Consider the following 8,997-nt stretch of genomic DNA (forward strand, 5'->3'; position numbering starts at 1 on the left):
AAGGAATGGGTATTCGGAACCCTCCCCAAGAAATGTTTGTAATTGAAGTCTTAAAACGTTTAGGCTGTTTTTAATATAGGTTAGGGGGAGGAGGGCTCTCTTTAGGCGTAATTCCAAAACTGGAGTCTTAAATGCAGAATTTTATACCATCTTAAGTAAACATCGGGGGGGGGGGGGGGGGGATTCCGCTCACCCCGAAAAATTTTCAAAGCTGAAGTATTCAGAAATCTGTTTTAGGCAATATTTGGGAGACTTAAGAAGGAATTCGAAGGTTTTCTCTCGATAAATCTGAGAAATTAAATTCTTAAAACCTTACTTAAGGCTGTCTTTTATGATGAAAAGGTGGCAAGGGAGGAGGGGAGGGAGCTTCTTTCAAATTTCTGAAACTGGAATCGCAAAGGCGTAAATTTAGTGACTTTTGGGGAATGAGTTTGGAAAGCTCTCCCGGTGAAAGTTTCTCCATGCTGAATCATTGAAATGCTATTTTGGCTATCCTTGGGTAAGTTCAGAGTTAGGGAAATCGGGAGTCTCTATCTCTCGATAAATTTTCGAGGTTGAAGTCTTAAAACTTTGGGTTGTCTTTGGCGATGTGGGGAGGGGAGGGGGTTGCTCTTTCTATGAAACATAAATCTAAAACACAAACTTACAGTCTTTGGTGAAAACTAAATGAGGGATTCTGGGCGGGGGGCAGTGCGAGCTAGGAGGGGGCGCTCCACCCTGTGCGGCACTTTTTGAGGGGCGGCAAATTACCCCTTTTGGTGTGGAAAAAATAAACATATTTTTCAAATAAGGAAATTATGATTTTAATCTGTTACTGCAGGCAAAAAGAAAATCTTCGAATTCTAAGAATTTTGTGTCACTACCAGATTAAAATTACAGTCGGACCTCCATATATCGAAGTAGCAAATTGCCGGAAAAAAATTCGATATATAGAAATTTCGATATATGGAAACGATCTTATTTTATCATAAAAGTCTCCTAAAACATTAAAATAAAAGCTGACTTTCGTGTATGATACCCAATTTATAATTTATACAAGTATCGGATTAATTAAATGTTGATGATTAAAAAATTAACAGAAATGATATTTTTACGCCAACTATACATCTTCATATTCTTCGGCAATTCAACTTGATCGCAACATTAGGGGATTTTCGTTTTAACAAATGTGATCGAGAGAAAAGTAAAAAATTAATCTACTTAACTTGACTCATTTTTACTGAAGCTAAGAAGACTAGAAATGATAATCAACAAACAAAACAGATAATTTGAAACTGATTTTACAGTGTTACTGGTTACAGCTAAGTTTTGAAATAAACTTAAGGGAATTTAAGAACTTCAGAACGGAACAACGACGTAACTACACACCTTTCAACCCCAGATTTCTTATGAGTTCCGTAGTAACCTTTAGTGGACGTAATTTTCTCCTCTAACCTTCATTTTTCATGAGACAAACAGTCTAAAGAGGAAAAAAAATCTATGAATGTCTCGAAAAAAAATTCGATATATAGGGATTTTTTCGATATATAGAAACTATTTTTCTATATGATGAACATAGAAATTTGCTGGGATTTCGATGTATAGAAAATTTCGATATGTGGAAGTTCGATATATGGAGGTTCGACTGTAGTTTCATACAATACTTTCTGCCTTTTTTTAACTTTCAAAAGCCTTTCTTGATAGCCTATCAGCGCAATTCTTTTTTTTTTTTTTGAGGGGGCGGCAGAGGACAGTCATGGGAGCATGGGACCAATGTTTTTTAGACTGTAGAACTTAACCCCAGGAGGAAGAAAAAAATGAAGTTTTCCAATTTTCGTTAAAAAAAAAAAATTAACAATGGATTTTAAGAGTTTATTGAAAACCTCCTCTAGTGAAACAAAATCATTCTTTTTTTAACTTCAAGAAAATAGTGAGAAGAGTTAGAAAGGGAGTGGAGGTAAAAAATGGTACACGAAGCAATTTATTGCTAATCACAAAGGTGGCTTTATATGTTGCAGGGTTTGCTTTGATTTCTCATTCATTACAAGAGTTCTCTATTTCAAAAGAAGTAAAAGGGCAGGGGCGCCGACTTGCAAAAATTATTGAGGGGGCTAGACGTCACCGGTGGTCCTGGGGTTATGAACTCCCACGGCGCTCCCCCCCCCCCCCCCACACTTTTCCCAAAAAAAAAGTTCAGATACTTTGAACCTTGAAAATGCCAATTTATATATTTTCTGGTGTATGTGATTTATACTAACAAACAATATGTGGCATGTCGTTTTCAAAGTCAATCTAAGAATTTGTATACAAATTTTCTGGTTCAATTAGATCATGTCACTTATCTTCAGTGTGGGACATTTTTGCAGTTCTATTTTGGTGGAAGTCGTGCAGTTCCGTGGCTAGGCATTGATATAAGGTGTAGGGCGCTTGACTTGCATGGAAGGGCGCCTAAATACCCAGCACCTAAATACCCAGTGCGCCTAAATACAAAAAAATATTGGGAGGGTGGGGGGCATGCCGCGGGTTTAACCCCGGGAAATTTTCTAAATTGGAGATGGAGAAAGTAAGTTTTACAGTTTTTTAAGCATTTTAGAGTAATATATTATCAACATTAGAACCCCGAAAACTCTACTCTCGCTAACTCGACACATGTTTTGGCTTTGAAAAACGAAAAAAAAAAAAAAAAAAGAGAGAAAGAAAACCCCACATGTACGGTGTTTTCGTAAAAAAATAGTTTAATTTATAGTATAATAATTTTGTTTTTAGACTATTACAGAATAGGGAATTTATATATATACTAGCTGCGTGCCCGGCGTTGCACGGGCTACCTTAAAAAATGTAAGAGCAGTCCAGTTGATGCTTTTGTAGTACACTGACACTAGTTTCTAACGCGTTAAGGAATAAATAAATGCGCGTAAAGCAAGGTTTGCAAAACACCAGTAAAACATATTTTTGCCAAAACACCTCATCAACGTTAATAATCGTTATCAATGATACAAGTTATGAGTACATTTTCAGTCAGCACAAAAGGGGAAAATATATGCATTATCAACTATAATCTTTACTCACGTTAAACTGAATTACATCTGATAGACTATATCGGAAATATTTATGCACAATAACAATCCGCTTTTTACATAAAATAGTCTACTACCCGGCGTTGCCCGGGTGTTTATTAATGCAACATACCACTCAGATAAATATTTGGATGGATTCTATCCACATGGTCGTACAAGAATTACATCAATCCGTTTTCCAGGTACAAACCCTCAAAGAACTCAAATAACTTGTAAATCACTCATTTACTTTACGACGTGCACGGTCCTCCTCGAAAATGAAAGTTATGTCATGTGACGCGTATTTAACAATCAGGCTTGAACAAAAAAAAAAAAAAAAAAAACAGCAAAATTTTGCTGCAGATTATGGCAAAATAATCGAAAAGTAAACAACTTAAACACCCTGATTACAGGAAAAGCCTTAAAACAAAAGCCTAATTTTATTTCTTTATATTCGAGAAAAAAAATTGCAACAGATGTTTCTTTTCAATGATTTTCTTCACGCTGTAAATTTTAATAAAAGCGTTCATCCGGAAAGTTGAGTTGAAGCACTGAATAATAATTTGAATGGAGGAAAGCCTTCGAAAAATATGGATTTTATTTTGAAATCTAAGAGTCATAATTAATAATTTTTAATTGATATCTCCGCTAATTATTATCGGAGGATTATGTTAAATAGCCAAACATGAAGACGGGAAGATGACGAATCCATCGATACCTGGTTCGATGGTCAGTTCACTGTCGTTCGGGAGAAGAAGCTTGGACATAGATAGATAGATAGATAGATACTCAGATTTTATATGTATAAGACTAGCTGCGTGCCCGGCGTTGCACGGGCTACCTAAAAAATGTAAGAGCAGTCCAGTTGATGCTTTTGTAGTACACTGACACTAGTTTCTAACGCGTTAAGGAATAAATAAATGCGCGTAAAGCAAGGTTTGCAAAACACCAGTAAAACATATTTTTGCCAAAACACCTCATCAACGTTAATAATCGTTATCAATGATACAAGTTTTGAGTACATTTTCAGTCAGCACAAAAGGGGAAAATATATGCATTATCAACTATAATCTTTACTCACGTTAAACTGAATTACATCTGATAGACTATATCGGAAATATTTATGCACAATAACAATCCGCTTTTTACATAAAATAGTCTACTACCCGGCGTTGCCCGGGTGTTTATTAATGCAACATACCACTCAGATAAATATTTGGATGGATTCTATCCACATGGTCGTACAAGAATTACATCAATCCGTTTTCCAGGTACAAACCCTCAAAGAACTCAAATAACTTGTAAATCACTCATTTACTTTACGACGTGCACGGTCCTCCTCGAAAATGAAAGTTATGTCATGTGACGCGTATTTAACAATCAGGCTTGAACCAAAAAAAAAAAAGTCACTGAAATTTTGCGGCAGATTGCGGAAAACCCCAAAAAGTAAACATTTTAAATCCCCTGATTACAGGAAAAGCCTCAAAATAAAAACAAGAATTTTACCTGTTCATATTCGAGAAAAAAAAATGGCAACAGATCTTTCATCTCAATGATTTTCTTCACCCGCTATACATTTTAATAAAAGCATTGTTATGGAAAGTTGAGATGAAGCACTGAATAATAATTTGAATGGAGGAAAGCCTTCGAAAAATAGGGATTTGATTTTGAAATCTAAGAGTCATAATTAATAGTTTTTAATTGATATCTCCGCTAATTATTATCGGAGGATTATGTTAAATAGCCAAACATGAAGACGGGAAGATGACGAATCCATCGATACCTGGTTCGATGATCAGTTCACTGTCGTTCGGGAGAAGAAGCTTGGACATAGATAGATAGATAGATAGATAGATACTCAGATTTTATATGTATAAGATGAAAAGATTGAAATTATATTTAAATAAACTATCATTAAAAAAAATAAAGCATAAGATATTGCTGTCGCACTTTGATTAATAAGTGAAATAGCTAATTTAAACTTGCTTTGAATAAGGCTCAGAGTTCATTAAATAAAAATAATATCCCACAGTTAATTTGTTTAATAAAGTTAACATAGTATGTAAATAGCGGGTTTTTATAGAGTCTTATACCCTAAAAATATTTAAGTATTTGAAAATAACTAATGCAGTACTATAGTAATACGGTAATAAAATAATACTAATATTTCGAAATTTTGAATCTAACATTCTGTATGTAGTTAATTCTCTATTACAGAGATTTTTAAACTTGCTTTAAATACCAATATTAGGGCTGTCTTTAGAAAGGTGCGAATGTCGACCGCCTGACTAGATTACTGAATTTGAAGTCGTTGACGTCTGGTCGAATATCCAATTCATCAAAAATATCCCGGTGGTTATGAAAGTTGTTCAATCGCATCCCATTGTTGATCGGGCAGACTATCCGCAGGTTCGCACACTGGGACAAATTTAAGCACTCGCAGCACCGTAACACTATCATTATTCACACCACTCGTTTTCCGTTAACCTGCTTTTAACCATAAAAATTATTTGTTGTAACTCATTGCTGAATGTATTTTACAAGGTACTTCAAACAAGGAAAGATTACTATCTTCAAACAAGGAAAATAAAAAATACTGAGACAAATTTGTGAGTTTAGAAAGCATTAAATAACTAATAATTTTCTTAAAATATTGGGGGGGCTCTGCCCCCTCAAAATTTTTTTTGAGGGGGCTCGGGCCCCCTCAGGCTCCATGGAGTCGGCGCCACTGTAAAAGGGATTTCTGTTTTCTCTCTTTTGAGAGTAGAAAAGCTATCCGACAACTTTGGACCACATGTTAGTCTATTTCTTATGGAAGGTAAGCGAATTTCAATCAACATTTGGTTTGGTTCCTCAACTTAGCCTAGCATAGTCTAAAATTGCTTTTTAGCGCATTCAATTTCAAATGATTCCGGTTGGGAACCTCTCCCACCTCCATTCTGTAATCTAACAGCGTGGAAGATAGCTTCAAAATGTTTTTAGGAGGGAGAGCTCTCGAATCTTTCATCTCTTTTCCTGATATCACCAAAGTTAGGTAGGAAATACGGTTTTAGAGCTCAATGTTTAAAATTTTCTGGGCAGAGCCTCGAACCCTGTCTTTTGCGCTAACGTAGAAAACACAACCAAAAAGTAAATATTTAGGACTTTAATTCTAGAAACTTTCCTGGAGAAAACTCCTGTTCTCTCTTCTAAAGTCTCAACATATAGCCTAAAATTACATATTTAAAACCGAAATTTTTGAAAACAGCATTTAAACCTTGGCTATGCTTTATCTCCTAACGTGATCAAAGATAGCTTAAAATATGTTTTTAGGACTCGGAATTTTTCCGAGAAAGATACCTTAATTACCCCTCCCCTCCCTCCCTTCTCATCTAACGTCTCCACTCATTAAAACTGCGTTTTGGAAACTTTTGAAAAATTTTCATAGAAGGAAAGCCGAACGTCTCAGACCTTTTCCCAACGTCCTCAAAGATAGCTTAAAATTTCGCTCATAGAAATTTGCGAGGGTGGGAAGTTCGCTAATTCTTTCCTCTTAAAGATAGCCTAAAATGATCTCTAGCTTGAAGAAAGATTTTGGGAGGGAAACCAGTGGCGTACCAAGACGGATGGGGGCCTGGGGCGCTACTCGGAATGGGGGCCTATCTGGTATTGAAACTGAAGTTTCTCAAACTATGTCTTAGTACCATATATTACAGTAATTACTTTATGTGGTACATTTTTACATATTTCAGGTAGTGTTGGTTTGATTTCGGACACTATTGTAAATACCACAGTAAAACACATGGTTTTAAGTGAAATTAAGTAAATACTATATTTTTAATAAAATTGTGCTTTGTCAGAAAATATCAAAAACAGAAAAAAGTCTTAAAATTATATTGTATCTTAAAAATTTATTGCATCTGAACATCCAAGTATATATTTAAAAACATATAAAACAAATTAAAGCAGCTAATTCTAATCTAGTTGTATAGAAGTTGCAATTCTTCATTACAAAATTCAATTAGTACTCATAAATTGAAATATTTTTTAAAAATATTAGTAACTACATTTTACTGACCTTTTATGCACGTGTAAAAATGAGAGCATTCAAAATATAGAACCGATTTCTAAAGCGAAGAGCGTAATTTCCCCCGAATATCGGACAAAGCGCTAGGAACTAATTCTTTCTCTTGGCCGCAGCTCATTTCTCCATAGTCAAGTAAGCTTGCAATCGAGTATAGAATGGATGGGAAGAGGTATTATGCAATCAAGGTCAAAAGTCCCGAAGGATTGACCAATTAAACAGTTTTATTCTGTCGAAAGGGGCATAGCAAAAAGGAAGTCCCCTTTGCTTGAGTCAGAAGGGGTCCGTCTGATTTGCTCTTAGAAGTTATATATAGCTTCGGGCAGAAAACAAAACTTAAAACCACAGAAGTGCAGCTGGTAAAAAGAAAAATTTATCTGACTGATTCTTCCAACGCCACAAAGGATAGACAACTGCTCATTTAGGAATGGATTTTCTTGGTTATATGTTTGAATTTGGTTTCAAAAGACTAGACCATCGTAGTCTTAATACACAAAACAATACATAAAACAGATAGTTTAGCTGTATACTGTAATGATCAAAAATTATAAACGTGCATCTGTTATGCATTCGTTTTTTTTTTTAAATAAATTGTTTGAAAAAAAAATGCATAAAACTTTGCTGAAAGCACTTAACGAAATAAAAGCAAACGATTTTAATAGGTTTGGTTAATTTAAAAATTTGGGGCCCCCCCTTAAATTCGTGGTCCAAGCGCTCATGTGCCTTTGTACACTAGGATGGGTCACTGTGAAAAAAAAGTCATATTTAACAAAATTTATGATATATACTCGCATATATAGGTAACTGATTAATATTTCTAATCGTGATGTATATGACAGGTCTATTGGAAAAAAATAAGATACAATTTCGGGGCCTATGTCAAAGCGGGGTCGGTGGGACATAATTTGCCCTCTCTTTGTTTAGGCAAGAGGCACTGAGAAAATATTCATTCTACATAAAAAGACAACTTTTTATTTGTCTAAACCATGACATAAGGCAGGTCTGGCGAAAAAGAAAACGAATTAAAATTTTGGGGCCTATGTCAAAGCGGGGCCTGGGTATCATGAACCCTACATTGATCCCGAAGAGGAGTCACTGTGAACAAATATTTGTTCTTTAAAAAAATTATGATTTATTAAGCCAACTTGTTTAAGCATTCAAACCATGATATGCGACAATATTGGTGAAAACCAAAAATTGAAATTTAGGGGCCTATGTCAAAGCGGGGCCTGGGGCGGACCGCCCCCTCCGCCCCCCCCCCTTCGGTACGCCACTGAGGGAAACCTCCCTCTGTCCCTTTTTTCTCCTAACATTATCAATATCACACAAAGCCTAAAGTCGGGCGTCAATTACGGAAATTTTCCATGAGAGAGCTGCCTGGCTTCACAACATTTTTGGTGCTATTAGGTGCAGGGACGTAACTAGAGGGGGGCAGACGGGGCTTGTGCCCCGGGCGCCAGATTTTGGGGGAGCTAAACTGACTAAATAAATGCTTAAATTTAATTTTAAGTTATTAGAAGCCTAACTATTAAGTTATTAGAATTAAGTTATTTAGAACTATTAAGCTATTAAAAGCCACCCTCCCCCCCCCCGAAAAAAAAAACAAGCTGTGAAGACGCTGGCAGAAAGTTTGCATGGTTTTATGTGGATAAAGAGTGGGAAGGATAGACAGAGAGAGAGAGAGTAGGGGGGCGCAATAAATAGCATGAATGTGTTTTCTCAGAGTGAACAATACTTGTTACATCTTATCTAAGAATTTTCCTCTCGGAGGAGGGGAGCTAAGCTGAGTTAAGTACACACCAATACAAAACAGTTTAAATGCTCAAATGTCCTTTTTCTACAATTAAACGTCATAAAGCTGTCAACATGATGTCTTCCTCTCAGCTTTTATTACAATCA

This window comes from Uloborus diversus, chromosome 5, assembly GCF_026930045.1.
Source record: "Uloborus diversus isolate 005 chromosome 5, Udiv.v.3.1, whole genome shotgun sequence".
Classification (NCBI taxonomy): domain Eukaryota; kingdom Metazoa; phylum Arthropoda; class Arachnida; order Araneae; family Uloboridae; genus Uloborus; species Uloborus diversus.